General features: G+C 54.7%; 1 long non-coding RNA gene across 1 annotated transcript in view; it reads right to left on the minus strand.

Annotated features, from left to right (window-relative positions):
- Positions 1–7,638: 7,638 nt before the first annotated feature.
- The window catches only part of LOC307064838, a 102,581-nt gene continuing 92,761 nt past the window's right edge, over positions 7,639–17,458 (minus strand). Inside the window, exon 4 of the long non-coding RNA XR_013811309.1 lies at positions 7,639–7,809. This is a non-coding gene — a long non-coding RNA (uncharacterized lncRNA). The remainder of the gene's footprint in view (positions 7,810–17,458) is intronic.

Here is a 17,458-nt window from a genome sequence, read left to right on the forward strand (position 1 = left end):
GAAATGGGGTGTAGAGAGGGCCCAGCCCAGGGGAAAGCACCTGTTCACAGTCCAAACCTCCAGGCTGCCCAGGTGGAGGCGGAGGCAGGCGGGCAGGGCCAGCAGGCTTTGGAGGGACCGGGGCAGGACGGGAGGGGCGCCCTCAACTCCTTAAGTCGCTGGCCTTGCAGGCTAACGGGCAGCGCAAAGTATCCTCCCCAGGTTTACATTGTGTTTTGCTGTTTCTTCTCTCCTCTCTCATTAAAATCCCATTTCCCCGGCCATGCTGTCTCTACCAGTCTGTACGAATATGGAAGCAAGTGACCAGTTTCAAAACAACGCAGGCTTCTTCACGCTCTTGCCTGACGTTCACCTCCCTGGACTGCTGACTTCCCCCACCCTTGGCTCAGCCCCAGGCAAGCTTCTTTTCTTTGCTGTTCTCTTTTTTTGAAAATTGGGATTGGAGCCAGGATGAAGAAACAGATTGGGGATTCGACTGTTTCCATCGAGATGCCCGCCCTCCACCCCCTTCGCTGGAATCCACGCCGGGCAGAGTGCGGAAAGGCGCTTCCCGAAGGGAGACGTCACCCTCCTGCCTCCCGGCCCTCCGCCCTTGCACCCATCCCCACTGTGTGTGTGGGGGCTGCATCCCAAGATAGCTGATGAGGCAGATAAAGAAAGGTTAGATGTGTTCCAGTGCCCTCACCTGCCAGCCCTCACACAGACACCCTGGGACAAGGGTCCTTAGCCACCGTGGTGAAGGCCAAAATCACTCATCAGCCCCAACCCAGACCCCAGGTGGGTCGTGGGAGCAAAGGGGGTGGTGACCAGGGCTTGTGATGGGCAGGAAACCCAGTTCCTGCCCCAAGAAGGTTTTACAATGTGCAGCTAAAGAGATGAGATTGACAAACGTGAATCATTTAGAAACAGAATAAGATGTAGGATTTTAAAAGCTGAGGTTCTAGAGGCAAGTCCTATCCGTGTTTGCAGGGACCCGGTGGGCTCCAGGTAGGGCCCTGGAGGGGTTGAGAGCAGGGCAGGCCTGCACTGCTGCCGTAGCGGGCAGTGAATGAGGGAGGGCGGCTCGGGGAGGGAGGCTGTCATGACCACCCCGCACAGAGCCCCCAAGCACCCAGTTATGAGACTGTGTCTCAACACGGTGGCCAACCGTGACCTGCTATGGCTGAGGTGGGCCGGCTCCTCTCAGAGCCACTGGGGGAGGCTGAGGTTTGGGTTTTGTTTTGGGGAGAAGCTTAAACTTCAAGGAGGGTTATAAGCAGACACCTGACTTACCTACCCATGAGCCCCTCACCATGGTAGAGGCCCAGGGACGCCCAGAGGGGCGGGGACTAAAGGGGGACCGAATGCTGCCAGCACCAAGGGCCCCCTGCTGTCCCGGAGTGGGGATGGGTGATGTGAGCTTTCTTGGCTGGAGGAGGACGAGGAGATAAGTGGAGATAATGATCTCTGGGGTGGTGGAAGATGGCCTAGCAGATACTGAGTCCCACAGCCAGTTGCAGAAAGAACCCCAACCTCACTTCAAGCGACCCCAGAGGCCCTAGCATCCCTGATTAAAGAGCTCGGGTCCCCTCTTAACACCCCCATTGCCATCCCAAACTCAGCACAAAGCGCGACCAAGAAGGCTTGCTCCTGACACCCTTGACTGATCTCTCCAGAGCGGAGGCCAGAGGCCCTGGAATCACCCAGATGCACCCTGTCCAACGTGGCTCCCCTCTTCAAGCCTGCAAGGGCAGGAGCGGAAACCAAGAGCATGCCACCCAAGATAAAGGTTTCCGTCTGATTTTGCGGTTCTGCTGAAGTCGTGTTCCTAACTGTCCAAACAAACAGTTTTCAGCCTGGAGGCCAGGACGTGCCAAAACATGCCACTTCTATTTCCAGCACCAACTGGGTGCTACGGGCACAAACCCATTTTCTAAGTCACCGCCAGCACTAAACAGTGTCCAGTGGGCCTTGGTCGCCAGCAGGGAGGGCTGGCTACCAGCTGTGTGACCCTGCGCGTAAGGACATGAGGCAGGGCTGGGCAGTAGAACGTCCGCTGACAGGGAGGTGAGAATCCTGCCCTCCCAGCTGCACCATCACCCCCTGCTGACCTTGCTCAAGATGCTTTGTCCCACCAGGTCTTGGTTTCTACATCCATAAAATGGGAGAGGAGGGCTAGTACCATGGTTCTCAAAGTGTGTCCCCTTCAGCACAATCATCACTTGAGAACTTGTTAGAAATACAGATCCTCAGACCTCACCCCTATGAATCAGAACCTCTCAGGCAGGGCCCAGAAATCTGTGTGGGGTTTTTTGCTTTGTTTTTAAAATTTTATTCATTTATTTATTTTTGGCTGCGTTGGGTCTTCGTTGCTGCACGCGGGCTTTCTCTAGCTGCGGTGAGCCGGAGCTACTCTCCGTTGCGGTGCACGGGCCTCTCACTGCGGCAGTTTCTCTTGTTGCGGAGCATGGGCTCCAGGTGCGCAGGCCCCAGCAGTTGAGGCATGCGGGCTCAGTATTTGTGGCTCGCGGGCTCCAGAGCGCAGGCTCAGCAGCCGTGGTGCACAGGCCCAGCTGCCCTGCGGCATGTGGGATCCTCCCGGACCAGGGCTCAAACCCGTGTCCCCTGCATCGGCAGGCGGACTCCCAACCACTGTACCACCAGGGAAGTCCCCAGAAATCTGTGTTTTAACAAGCCTTCTAGGTGACTCTGATGCCAGCTAAAGTTGGGAGATCTATACATTTCTGTCCAGCTCTAATATCTAATGAGCTGTTTTCTTTTACCCAGAAGAACTATTTACCTCCCAGGTTAGGTTATACCCTTGAAAGAAGGACCAGCCCTTCTCTTGAGAGAGACTGAGCACTCAGCCTTGTCCCCAGCTCCAGCCTAGTCTGAAGTTGGCATCACCAGAGCTCTGGGCTCTGCAGGAACTCAGACCTTGGTCCTGCTGTGCTCTGGGAACTGGCCTGGGCTCAGGACTCTGGATTCTGGGTGTGGCCTGAGATATAATAGCCCAGAGGAACCAAGTTCAGCCCCTGTGGCTGTCACAGGGCAGCAGAATCTCATTTCCAGACAGACTACCAAGTCAGCTCCATCAGGAGAGTTGGAGGAGGCCAAGAGCTAAAAGGAGGGCTGTGCTAGCTCTGGGGATCACAGGCATTATAGTCAGAAACAAATTTTATTTCCTTGCCACCAGCCTTCACTCAGAAAATAACTCCAAGGAGAGCACCCCGCTATAGAGACACCAGCTATGTGTGTATACTTTCTCTGCAAGGAACTTCTAAATGCAAACAAGGCCTCTAGGCCCAGGAACGGTACTAAGAGGCATCCCTTCCTGGCTTAGATCCAAGCCTTAGATCTGTCCACAGGGACATCCTCAGACAACTGACTGTCCCAGCATGGTGGCCTTAGCTGAGTGGTCTTCAGGAGCTGGATTCCTGGGAAACACCAGCTCTGGGACTGGTGCAGGCCAGCTCACAGACTGATTGAAATTGAAGGGTAGACCCAGGAGGGCCGGGGCCCAGCCTGGACTCTAGGGGAACCCTGGGAGCTGGGCCCAGAAACAGAGGGCACAGTGAGCAGGGACAGGAATCTGAGACAGGAGCTGGACAGGCTAACAGACTATCATGGCCTAATAGGCCCCCTCGGCCTCTCTAGTACAGGAAAAATTTCGGGGGGGGGGGATTGGTGGCGTGGGGCAGGTGATGGGGCTGCTCTCTGGTGAGGATGCAGAGAGGTTGGCAAAGCCAGACCTTTGGTCCAGTCAGTAATATCTTCCTCCTTGGGCCCTGGGCCACTGAACCATAGGGCCCATTTCCACTGAAACACATTTCCTCCAAATTTCTAGAGCCTGTGATTAAGGTGACACAGTGAGTTACCAGCACTCAAGGAAGAGGCAAGGCTGGGAGAGGGAGGAGGGTGGGCCCGACTGACACATCTGTCACTAATCACAGGCCAAGGCTCAGACCAAAACTCATTTCGGACCCAGAGGCTCTGGGCCTGTTTTGGGAAAGTTGACTAATCCCGTAATCCTGCCCATCAGGCAATTTTTTCTGCCTGGCTTCCAAGTGGGAGTGGGAGAGAGCCCTGGGGGCAACTGTCCTGCTGAGGAATGTATTCTCTTAAAGGGGAAAAGCCACCTTAGTTAGGTTTTGTTTGTTCCACAGAGGCCTATGGTTTAGGAGTGTCAGTAGTTGGGCCTTGATGGCAGCGCCAGTGCCGGGTGGAGGCCAGCCCTCAATGCAGAGGACAAGGAAAGGGCGTGGGGAGCCCTGCAGGACCACTGCCGCCTCTCTGGGCCTGCTACTCAGACGTGGGCCAGGTCTAACAGCTCAGCCTGGCCAGGAAGCTATTACAAACGCAGACTCTCAGCCCCTGCACTGGTCCTGGAGCGGACACCTTCCTCCCTGGCCCGGGGCCACCTGGGGGATGGAAACAGCACCGCACCTTCCTCCAAGAACTGCCCTCTTCCCAGTCCAGACAACTCAGGTGGGAAATGACAAGTGTCCTCAGCTTGTCCACATCCCCCGTGCTGAGGAGACTCCTGTTCAGGGCAGAGACCCTCAAGGCAGCCATCTGGCACCCGTGCAGACTCGTGCACACACAAGCACACGTACACGCATGTAACCTCACCCCTGTCCCACAGTGAGTCCATGGCACCAAACCAGCAATACACAAATGATACAATTTAAGACCACGGCCTCCTCAAGTCACAAAGTAGCCAAGTTCCAGGCAGGTTGTGTGCAAACTAGATTTGTCCCCCTGATCGTATTTTCCCTTCAACTGATGTGATCACTTCAGAGATGTGTTCGCTTGGTGGTGGTGGGTGGGAGGTTTGAGATGAAAATATACATTTTTAAAAAATCACATTTGAAAAGGAAGGAATCCTTTTCAGATCATATAGACAAAAGAAAATAGTAGTCTCATGGTCATACCTCACCAGTACCTCAAGGCAGGGATCAGGGAGACCTCTGCTACTGCGAAACCCCAAGCTATTTCCTCCTGGTCTGTGTCCTCCAGCGAGGTGTGGGAAAGGAAAGGCATCTCCTAGGACACTTTTTTGGTAAACCACTTAAAGTCAACTTCGTCCTGTGAGTGTCCCGTTGTGACCCCTCGACACCCCCAGACCATCACACCTGGGTCTCTCACAGAGTGAGCAGGAATGAGCAACCAGCTGGCAATAAGCAGGCACTATCTCTTTAAGAGTGTGGCCTGAGAGTTTATTTACCAGGAGGTTTGTTTGGGTCTCAGTGGGAGGAAAGGAAGAAGATAAAATGGGTTGGGATACTAGAAAGACAGAAGACAAAAAAAAAAAAAAAAAAAAAAAAGAATGCAGAGAAAGCAAGATTAGAAAAACTAGGTCTAGAGGGAAAATTTATTTTTGCAACAAGGATTCCAGTTCCCCAGGGGCTGTTTCCACCGAGCAACTTAATCACCAAATGTGTAGGTTGGTCAAACACAAGTCACCGGGTGAGTCCGACTGAGGCAGCCTGAGCCTGGCTACTGGGAGCCACCTGCCCAGCTCAGGCTCTGGGCCCAGGGGCTGGCACTGCAGGTTGAAACGAGGACAGGGTGCGGGTAGCCTGGAGACAAACCCAGCAGCTGGGCCTGTGGGAGGGACAAAAGTTCCCAACCTGGGCTCTGGGGCACCCAGGATCCCTGCAACTGTTTGCATCTTTGTGTGGTGGACACACATGTGCTCTTGAGAGCCCACAGCCTTCACAGGCTCCCCTGATCTTTGGGACCAGCAAGAAGAGTCCAGTTGGGGTCAGGCCTGACTCAAGCCCCTTGTGATGTGAGGTAGGCCACTGGGACCCTCTGCTTTAGGTGTGCTGGTAAATCTGTTTCCCCAGAGCTGGGGAGCCGCTGAGGGTGACCAGGCAGAGAAGTGGTAAAATGAAAGCTGTCATTCCATGCGGAAAAGAGGGAGATTTTCTTTTCTTTTTTTTTTTTTTTAAAGCTGTGAATTTTTTTTTTTTAATTTTTATTTATTTATTTATGGCTGTGTTGGGTCTTCGTTTCTGTGCGAGGGCTTTCTCTAGTTGCGGCAAGTGGGGGCCACTCCTCATCGCAGTGCGTGGGCCTCTCACTATCGCGGCCTCTCTTGTTGCAGAGCACAGGCTCCAGACGCGCAGGCTCAGTAATTGTGGCTCACGGGGCTAGTTGCTCCGCGGCATGTGGGATCTTCCCAGACCAGGGCTCGAACCCGTGTCCCCTGCATTGGCAGGCAGATTCTCAACCACTGCTCCACCAGGGAAGCCCAAGAGGGAGATTTTCAGGTGGCTTTGCCAGAGGCCAGAGTCCAAAAATGGTTGACACTGAGTGAGCTTGTGGGACAGGGGGAACCCTGTAGGCTTGGACCCAGTCTCTGGTGAGACATTCTGGGTACAAAATAAGACTATCCACAAACAGGTTGGACACACAGCGCGCACATGTGCACTCACGCACAGATGCCATCCCCTTCCTCGCCCAGCCCTCCTGGACAGCAGGCTCCCTGCAGAAACGGATCTGCCCATGCTGGCTCTTTGAGGCCATGCCTCTGCAGGGAAGACAGCTGAGAGCTATGGGTCATGCTGAGGACACTATCCAGCCCCGCCTGGAGGGGCAGAGGCCACCAGGCCCTTCTCAGGGGACAGCTGGGCCCTGATGTTCCAGGAGAACTCCCAGAATTTGTCTTCATGTCATATTCTGAGGATTGGGGGACAGCCTCTAATTGGGATTATACCATCAAGCCTGCTTTAAACTCTAGCTGCACCGGCTCCAAAGCATGTTCCATCTCCTGGCAGTGGAGGTGAGGAGGAGGGGTGTATCGGGCAGTGACTGGGTCATGCCCAGGTCATGGGACTGGGCGGCCAACACCTCTGCCCCTTCACACCCCCCAGTCCCCCACAGACTCCAGCACCTAGAGTCCCCACTGCCACGTGTCACAGGCATAACTCCTTAAGTAGGGAAAAGTTGCAATTTGGGACCTCAAACCTCACTCACCAGGAAACTGGGTGATTACACTGCCTCAAAAACTCAAAGTGTTTGATTTCTCCTGGGGAAGCCAAGGGCAGTTTGCGTAAAAGTTTACTAGACTGCGCTTCTTGAGGGCAGGGGCTGTGCCACCGCCCCCCTCACAGAGCCCCATTGGCGCTGATGTCGAGCACACAGGCAACTTAATACGTGTGTTGGCTAAAAGGATGGGACGATGGGCAGGTGGACAGGCTATATCCAGTCTTCCATTTTGAGCCCTCCATGCCAGCCAGTTCAAAGGGAAGAGGCCAAAAGAGAGTGAAGCTGTCAGAGGGAGGCAGGGGACCCTCGGGTGTGTGCCCCTGGGGGAAGGAGAAGGGAACATCGACTGGTCAAATCAAAATCCCTACAGCCCCAGAAATCCCTGCAGGGCCTGGCAGGGACTAGGCTGCAGTGTCCACTTGCTCAAAACCTGCCTCAGGCTCCCATCCTCCTGCCCAGCTTTCAGGGTGCCCCTGTCAAGCCGCCTCTTGGTAAATAAACCTGCCTTTGTGTGTGTGTCCCGGAGGAGAGAGAATGGACTGGGGGTGGGGGAGAGGGTCTGTTTGTCAAAGTAGACCTCCTGAATGCTTTTAAGGGCCTGCAGTTTGGATGAGTAAATATTTTCCCTTTCGGATGAAAGGTGCAATCATCACCGTTTTTTAATTACTTTAATTAGAAAAGATTGCCTTAATCTTTTACTTATCTGTACTATTGTGGGAACTGCCGGAAAATGAAGTGCAGGGAAAACAGGTGGAGTTTGACCTTTGCTCTCAGCATCTTGAATTTCTTCTAGGCTGGTAATTACGAAGAATCAGGGGAAGTTCCTTGCAGAATCTAGGAAACGCAAACACACACACAATCGTGGATACGAGGGCACGCTGGCTCGCTCTCTCCCCTCCCCCCACACACAGGCACACTCTCACGCACGTGTGTGTACATGAGTGGAAGGGAAAATGGACCCCAACGGGGCAGACCAGAAAGTTCCAACTTTGAGAGCAGCGTTGCTCTCCGAGCCCTGAGATGTGGCTTAATGAGTTTCCCAGGGTGGCCTAAAATGATTAATTAAGCAGACAGCTCCTTACCCCCTCCCCAAACAACGGAAACCCAGTAACGGTCTGTTTGGGGAGGGAGCGGCAGGGGCCCCCTGACCCCAGGGGTGGCTGGGGACGTGATGTAAGAGCCAGGAGCCCAGATAAGGGACGATAGCAACGGCCTATAACGGCCACCAAGGCTCACCCTGCCCAAGCCCTGACTAAAGGGCCTCTCTCTGCTCCTGGCCTCTGGCCTCCTGCCCTGTGTCTGGGCACTGCCCAGGCCCAAGAGGACCCTTGGCAAAATGGCAGACTGGGGACAGTTGTCTCTGGCCTCTGTCCCTCCCACTCAGGAGCCCTCCTCCTGCCCATTTCTATCGTGCACCGTTCCTGGGCTCATAGCTGAACACTGGGAAGGGATTCTAGAGTCTGGCTGGGAGTCCAGACCCACAGGCGTGGAGCATGATGGAAAGGGATTCTAGAGTCTGGCTGGCAGTCCAGACCCACAGGCGTGGAGCATGATGGGAAGGGAAAGAGGAGAAGTGGATGGAAGGTTCCTTGAGGGCTTCCCTCTCAGACCACCCGTGTGTGTGGGGAAACTACTCTGTCCTTCAGAGCTGTCAGAGGGCCCCAAAGCCCAGCATCAGCCATTCACTGACTCAGCAAACACGTACTGAGCACTTCCGGTGTTTGGGATACAAGGGGTGAGCAGTGGTATAAAATGCAGACTCCCAGGCCCTAGCCACGGGGATCCAGATTTTGTTGCCTGAAGGGAGTCCTGGGATCCAGGTGATGCTTGTACACAAGCAGAGCTAGGCACTCAGGTGTCTAGCGGCACCTCCATTTTCTGCATCCATCACCAGGACAGGCTGCCTCCAGAACCTGGATGTTTCTCTTGGAAGGTGCCCCAAGGATTCAGCTGTGGTGCTGACGTTGTATTCTAACCTCTTTTCCACAGACAAGGGCATGGCCTTCCTTCCCAGACAGTCACATCCCCTGGGGACTGGGACAAGAGCGGGACAAAGGCTTCTCTGGAATAAGGAACACCCAGCTGGGGGTTTGCAGTCTGCCTTTGTAAACAGGCCTTGCAAAGGGGACAGGGGCTCCAAAGCAGGCCCAGACCGGGCCAGCCTGCAGGGTGGGAGGAGATGGAGGTGGAGGTGTGGGTCGGGCGGAGCCAGGAACAGTGTTTTCCTTTCTAAAACGCTCCGGGTGCTTGGATCGGATTTCCAGCCTTGTGTTTACAGCCGCGCGTCCATGACCGCGTCTGTCTGTACCTGTGTCTTTCTCCCCAGGTGTCTGTCTGTGTGTTTGCGTGTTCTATCTGAGTATCTGATCACACCTGTGGGCGATGGTCCCTCTGTGTCTGTAGGAGGCCTTCTGAGAAAAATGGCTCTGGCTTCCACTTGTGTGAGCTCTTCTGCCTCAAAACATGGCTAAAATAAACCTTGCTGAAAAAGCTTTAACAACAATTTTTTTTCCTGTCCCTGGCAGGGGCAATAACACCAGCGGGTCTCCACGGTCAATTTAGGAAGCTTGGGAAAACACTGCTTATAATTAAAAGTCTAGAAGGGCCTCAATTAGGGCAGTGTTTGCCCTGCCGGGCCCGTTCCCAAACCCCGCTCGGCAGCATTCCTCTCCTGGCTGGAAAAAGCCTTTGATTCGCACCAAATGTTCAGCGGTCACACTGGACCGGGCCTTGGCACTGCATCCCCTGCCAACTGCTCAGGGCACAGGCAGTCCTCTGCCCCAAGGCTGCTACCTGAGATCCCAGCCCTCCCCCTGCCCCCGACTTCTAGCCCCTCCGTCATCCTGAGCTCCTGAGGTCTGGAGGTGCAGACCCCCCTGGAGATGGAGCAGCCCGGCCCACACCGGCGTCGACTCCCTATCCAGGGTGGCAGTGCTCACCCTAAGAATTAAAAGCCGAACGTCAGGCCTATCTGAGGATGAGGCAGCTGTGTCAACGTGGAGAGAGGTGGTGTCAAGGCGCAGCAAGGGACACTCCAGTGCCCCTTCTTACTCCGCAGAGGCTGCCTGCATCTGAGCAGAAGCCGGCCTTGAGTGACCGCCACCTCAGGAAATGCAGCCAGAGGGCTCCAGACCGTTCTTCCAGGACCAGAAAATACAGGGCTTGGCAGAGAGGGTCAGGAAATAGCACAAGCCTCTGACCTCTTGAGTCCCTAAGGATTAAAGACAAGGATCTAACCGGGACGGGGCCCAGGGTGCCATGCCTGCCCCCTCCTTTTGGTGGAGGTGGGGCCTCCAAAGACAGAAACACGGGGGCCCGGGGTGTTGCCTCCTCCCTGAGGAAAGGCTCAGCCCCCTCAGCTGGGTGGGCGGGAAAGAGAAGTGCTGAGTCAGCTCCGGAGCAAGCGTCTTCTCCCTCCCAGGACACACTCTCTCACACTCACACACACACACACACACACACACACACACACACTCTGAGGCCACAAGTGGGCCCTTGGTGTCCCAGATCACAGCCACCCACACAAACTCACATTTCTGCACAGGCTCATACTGACACCCATTCACAATCACATACACGGCAACAGTCGGACACACAGCCACTGTAACAAAGGCTGGCAGGCCCCGGGCAGGACCAGGCTGCCTTCCGAGGTCCCTGAGTCCTTGGCAGCCCCCAGCACCCCTTGCGAGAGCAGAGGAATCATTGTGCAGGCAGATGGTCTGTGATGCAACGCCAAGGTCAGGTCCTCAACCCCACTGGCCCGCGCCCTGGGGGTGGGTGGGCGGGAGAGTTTGGGGAAATCTTGAAGAGGGCAGCCTAGGTGCCGGCCCCAGATCTGCTGATGCCCCAAAGAGAGGGCCTGGCCCCAGCAACAGGGAACGGCAGGGGAAGGGTTACAGGCTAACCAGAAAAAACAATTACTAACGGGAAAGGCAGCACATTCCAGCCCTGCTTAGCAGGGCCGCCAGGGCCGTGGGTGGTTCTTGGATTATGCATTTCCTTGAAAACAAAAAGGAAAGTTCAGGGCAGTTCAGCTGTGCCCTGAATCTCACTCTGGGGCCTTTGTCTCCAGCCCCCTCATAGCCCGCGTGACCGCGTGCTCACACACACACACACACACACACACACACACACACACACACACGGTCCCACTGGCCCAGCCAAATGTCCACTGGGAAAGTGGGAACATTAGTACCACTGAAAGCTTGCAAGAAAAGTGGGGAAAGGCTGGAAAGAACTGAAGCAAGAAAGGGGAAAGGGTAGGGAGTGGGGACCCCAGAGAACTCTCAGCGCCCGGAAGTCTCCATTCTGTGGGTACAGTTGTGGGGAATGTCTGTTGCTTCACTCAGCAAACCTATCTGGAGCCCCTGCTCTGTTCCAGACACCGTGCCAGGCACTGGGGTTATCCTCGAGGGCTTCCTGTCAGGAAGACCTGCTCTCCCATTTTCCCCACAGTGGTCTCTTCTACCCATTTCTACCTCAGATCCCAGCTCTCTCATCTATGAAATCTGGTCTCCTGACAGATTCTGATGATCGAATTCAGACTGAGAACTGCGCAGCTGATAAGGCTGAGAGGAGACCCTCCCAGGGTGGTTTACTTCTTAAGGAGCATGAAGATGGTGGCACCTCCCTGTGCAAGAACAGGAGGGGGCAGCCGTCTTGCCATAAACATGGGAACAGATCCAAATGGCCGCTGAGCCTGACTGGACATGTCCTTTCTCCCCGTCCTTCACCAAAGCCCTGTGAGGACACAGCTTCTCCACCATAAACGGGGAAACGGAGGCGTGAAGAGGGATCAAGCACCTCGCTCAAGCCCCAGCACAGGCTGCCTCCCCCCCGCTCCCTGGGATCTCTCTCCCCGCTCGGCTCTCTGAGTGGCACCTTTGAGGTCTTAGCTTAAACACTGTCCCTCTGAGAAGGCCTGTCTGACCACCCGTCTGAAGAAGTCTGCTCCGTATTGCCTCTTGTTCCCTTCCCCTTGGGAACGTGCTGATTTTGTATGTGCTTATCTGAGGTCTGTCTTCCTGGCCAGACTCTCACCTGGAGGGAAGGGCTTGCGTCCATTGTGTTCACCACCTATATCCAAGCTCCTGGGATAGGGCCAAGCACACAGTAGGTGCTCAATAAATGTTTGTGGAAGGAATAAAGAAATGAGTGGCTACACAGCTTGGGTAGGTGGAACCAGGTCAACGTCCAGGCCTCCCCGTAGATGTATGCCACTCTCCTCCATCGAACTCCCTCCAGAATGACAAAGTGAGCAGGAAGCTTGGGGCCTCTCCATTCCAGCCCTGGGCTGCATCGAAAACAGCCCAAACTTCAAAAAATAAAATCAGATTCCACAGCTGGGCCACATGTTGCTTCTGTTAGACCCAGATGCCTGGCATGTAGGGGTCCTGATGGGACCTCACCCAGAGGGAGGGCGGGGGGCACTGGCCCATGGGTTCCACCTGGACAAGCTCATTCATGTCTCTGCTCCACAGGCACTGACCAGGTGCTGAGCTGGGGTCTCACGTGTGGTGCCTGCCCTCAAGCTGCACCCAGGCTTTCCAGAAAGACAGTCAAAGAACCCTACTGGTGAACTGTGCTCAGACCCTGTGGAGAGTGAGATGATCTGGGGGCCACAGCTCTGCTGGGGACGTCAGGGACAAGGAGGTCGGGCGTGGGCTGAGAGAGGGGCTGACCAGCATGGGCGTGCCAGGGACAGGGAAGAGCATGTGCCAAGGCACAGAGGGAAGAGAGCGCCCACGTGGGCCTAGGTCACACCAGGAGTCCACTGGGCCTGCATCAGAAGGTTCAGGGAGGGGAGATGCCGGAGAAGGGGCTGGAGGAGGGATGGACCAGGTCACGGGGGGCAAGGTCACTGGGGGGCAAGCCCTGGCTCCTCAGGCGGACCCAAGGAGCCAGGGCTTTACTGGGTAGGCAGTGGAGAGCCCACCGGGGCTTTTAAAAGGGAAAGGGAAAAGACATAGGCAGCTTTGCATTTTAGAAGGCTCAAACTACCAGAAATTTGCAAAAGCCCTGGTGGGAAGTAAAAGTGGACAAGTTGGGAGTCTGTGGCTGTCACCCAGGCGAGCGCTGATGGCTGGGACTTGGGGCTGCAGGGTTAGAGGTGAAAGGGCAGATGTGAGAGGCGTTTAGGAGGGAGTGGGAGAGCCTTGCGACGAACTGACAGGAGGGAAAGAGGGCAAGGGTGCTGTCGAGGATGACCCCAGGGTTCTGGTCTGCTCAGCTGAGTGCAGGTGGGCAGGCAGGAATCCAGGGGGAGAGGATGATGTATCAGCCTTAGCCATGTATCTGGGGGCTGTTAGGGATGTGGGTCTGGAGGGGAAGGTGCTGGCCTGGAGCTCTGGAATTGTCTAAACCCAGACCTGGGTGTTGCCCAAGGAGAGGACCAGGCAGGAGGATTGAGCTGAGTGACAGAGGAGGGCTAAAGGCAGAGCTGCCCCTCCCTCTCGGCCAAATCAAATCCTAGCATCCTCTGAGATCCACTTCATGTCCTCCCACCCCATCCTATGTGTGAGAGACAGCATGTGGCAAAGACAGGCGGGAGGAAAGGAACTTGCACCAAGCCCGAGGGGCGGGATTAGGATGGGTGGAGGGCCTTGGATGGGGGAGCAAAGGTGCAGAGGTAGGATAAGGGGCCATGTTCCAGAACTGTAGGGGTCTCCCCAGCCCGGGCCTGGCCAAGGCTCCTGGGAGGCAGATGCTTAGAATGACCTGCCTTTGTTGCGGGGGACAGACCCCAGCCCACTCAGATGCAGTGGCCAGATGCTATGGGGGGCAGCCCTTCCTCGGGGGGCTGTTAGCCCAAGGCCTGCTGGGTCCAAGCCAGGGAGCTGGATCTCTGGTCTCTTGTTTCTCTCTACGTGGAGTCTCCACGGGCCGGGCACAGAGGTGACAGGGAGAAGTACGTGTCCGGAAACAGGAAACTTGAGCTGAGCATCGTTTTCCACTCCTTGTCCTTTCTGTGGTGTCGAAGAGAGGATTTTACTTCCTCGCATTCTACAGGCTGCACCCTAGCTTGTCCCAGCCAAGCGGGCCGTGGTCCTCAGGGATCTGTCACCAGCCCTCAGCTTCTCTCCCTGAGTCACTCCAGAGAGGTCAGCCGAGGCCTAGGACCCCAGCTGGCTCCCCGCTCCCTCTCTCCTCCCAGACCCCACTGCAATCCCACCTTTTACCTGGTCTCCCCCTCTTCAGCCAGGCACTCCCGGAAGAAGGCCCTGAGGACAGGGCTGTAAAGAACCCACATGGCAGCTGACAAGGCCAGCTTACCTCCCTTGGCTCTCCTAATGATGCTGCTGTTGCCAGTGGCCGGCTGCTAATGGTTCACCCTGTCCCACAAGCCTGTGCCCAGCCAACCTCAGATACCAGCAGATGGCCCATCCTCTTTGGTACCCTTGCCCATCCCCATCCATCTCTCCCTCATTTCTCTTTCTGATATTCCTTCCCCTCCCCGCTACTCAGCCTATGTGTGTATATGGGGCAGGGGGAGTGCCCCAAGCCTCGATTCTGGCCATCGAGGTGGAAATCATTGCAGTAATTAACAAGCCTCCTGGGCGGCGCTGGTGAGGGTGGAGAGGCGAGGAGACAACTAGGGCGGCTGAATCGTCTGGTGAGCCCCCTGCCTCCCACCCCTGACAAAGGCCAGTGCTTCCCAAGCCATGCTTGGGGTCAGAACAGAGAACGAGCCCCTTGTCCTTTGGAGGTGTCACAAGGCCTGGGATCCAGTGCATCCCTTGGGGCAAGAGAAATGGAGGCTCAGGGGGTCCAGTGGGGAGGGCCAACTCCCAGGCCAGAAATGGGTTTAGCCAGGGAGGTGGGTGCTGCAGAGATGCACCTAGGGGCCTGCTGAGTCACCACCAGCCCTTTCAAGGCACTGGTCTCCCACCCAAGATCCTGCCTTGGACAGCTGGGTCGGGGGGCCTGAAAGGGCCTAAACCACGCAGTCCGGAGGAGCTGGAGATGGGAAGCCAGCTGGCCCCCATTCTGCTTCCTCTGGAGCCACTCTGTCCTCAGCCCAGGCCTCCAGGTGTGGCCTGTCTCCCCCTTCTTAAGGCTCTAGCAACAGATTTCAAAAGTGGGAGCTCCCCGCTCCCAACTCAACTGCCCCCTCCCAGCGGTGGAATTAAGCACAGGAGAGTCATCTTCAAAACCTCTTCGCTGGGCTTCCCTGGTGGCGCAGTGGTTGAGAGTCCGCCTGCCGATGCAGGGGACATGGGTTCGTGCCCCGGTCTGGGAAGATCCCACATGCCGCGGAGCAGCTGGGTCCGTGAGCCATGGCCGCTGAGCCTGCACGTCCGGAGCCTGTGCTCCACAGTGGGAGAGGCCACAACAGTGAGAGGCCCGCGTACCGGAAAAAAAAAAAAAAAAAAAACAACCTCCTCGTCACCATGAGGCTGGCACCAAGGTCGCATGGGCTCTGCCACCCACCACCCCAAGCAGGACTTTGGGCTGGGCCAGGAGAAAGGGGAGGGGCCAGTAAATATTTATTGCTTTCGATTGAGATAAGCTAAAGTGGTGTGTGTGACAGCTTTTCCTCTGGCTCTGCTGGTGTGCTGTGAGTCTTCCTGCTTTTGGCCTCAGCTTCCTTCTCTGTAAAATGAGGATCTAGGATGAGATCTGTGGTCTTCAAACTCTGCTCTCAGAGCCCAAGCATTCTATAGGAAAGAATCAGGGCTAGAGCAACTCTGGTCTTATCAGTTGCGGACTGGGCTTCACCCCTAAGATTTCATGTACGGAATGAGTTCACAGCTGAGAAACATTCGATCACCTCCGGGCCAGGTGATACCTGTTTCTGTCCCAGCTTGAAGTTTCCAGAGACCGGCAGCACCACATCCACTGCAGGAGGGCCCGGGCTGCCTGGGGAGAGAGGAAGGACCCTAGAAGGATGAACCAAAGGGACTTAACTCCTCAAACCTTAGGTTGGGTACAGTACTGGACACATAAATACATATATATGTCCAGGACACAGAGGGACGAGGCTGCCTCAGGAGGGTCAGGGCAGACCCAGAGGAGAATGTGTACCCATGTTCACTCATACATGCTTATGTGCACACACACGCATACACACACGCATACACGTAGGCATAACACAGTTGACCCCTGCAGCCCTGCCTCCATGGCAAGGCTCCAGCTGGAGGAATTTCCTTCTGTCTCCCTCTGAGCCCTGCCCCACTCCCACTTACCTCCTCTTTGGACTCTTCAAGTTGACCTGGCTGAGCTCTGCCTGGAGATGAGGAAAATGTCTCTATCTGTTTTTCAAATATCTGGGGCTTGCTAAAGACCAACACTTTTTTTTTTTTAAAGTGTGTATAATTTGAGGGCAATTTGATCCATATGTTTCTGATTCTCTTGCACTTAAATCATCAAAATATTGATTTTTAAGAGCCATTTGATGTCTAAGGAACCTTTTTAATAAGCTTTTAAAACTCTTTAAACCCAGAGACTGGAGCCGGTGCCAGGGCCCAGGCTGGCTGCTGGCTGGTTGCAGCCCCTCCCCTGGGTTGTGATTACTTGGAGCGGAGTCTCACGTCCCCGCCGCAGGCCTCACCTCTGCCTGGACTCCCTGCCTCCCCCAGAACTAGCCAGGGGTTCCAGCTCCAGCTTCTTGCTATCCTGACAGAGCGGCTCACCCCCCTTTCTTTTCACAGACCTCACTCCTATTTCCTCAAAGCACCATTAAGACACAAACCAAGAGGAGCAAATAGGATTTTTCATTTTTAAAGCCTGCGTAATATTTTGCTGTAGAACTATGCTACAATTTATTTAACCAATCCCTACTGAAGAACATTTTGGTCATTTCCAGTTGTACACCTTACTGCACACTTCTGATTATTTCCTTTGGATATGTTTCTAGAAGTGAAAATACTGGGTCAAAGAGTACGCACGCCCTTAATGCTCTTTCCACACATGTTGCCACATCATTTTTCCGAAAGATTACACCAAGTTATACTGCCACAGGTCTCCCCTCCTGTACTCTTGAGAGGAACGCTCATTTTTATTCAAACAAAGCTGTCCCATTTGAACACAGAGAAGCTCTCTCACACAGCACAGATCCAAGAAGGCTCTAAAACCAGAAGGCCTGCGTTCGAATTCCAGTTCTGCTATTTACTAATTGGAAAAGTTACTTATTCTGTCTGTGCCTGTTTTCCCAACTATAATTTGGGGATAATGATGGCACCACCACATACGTTTATCATGGGGATTAAATGAGATCATGTATGTAAACTTAAATAACTTAGTGTCTGATATATAGTTGGTGGTGAATAAATGATGGCTAATATTATTACTATACCTTAGCTATTCCTTCAACCCAGAATGCCCTTCTCTTTCTCACCTGTTTTTTCTTTTGAATTTTATTTATTTTTGTATACAGCAGGTTCTTATTAGTTATCTATTTTATACATATTAGTGTACATGTCAATCCCAATCTCCCAATTCATCACACCACACCACCACTTTCCCCCCTGGGTGTCCATACGTT

Source organism: Hyperoodon ampullatus, assembly GCF_949752795.1.
Source record: "Hyperoodon ampullatus genome assembly, chromosome: 15".
Lineage (NCBI taxonomy): Eukaryota > Metazoa > Chordata > Mammalia > Artiodactyla > Ziphiidae > Hyperoodon > Hyperoodon ampullatus.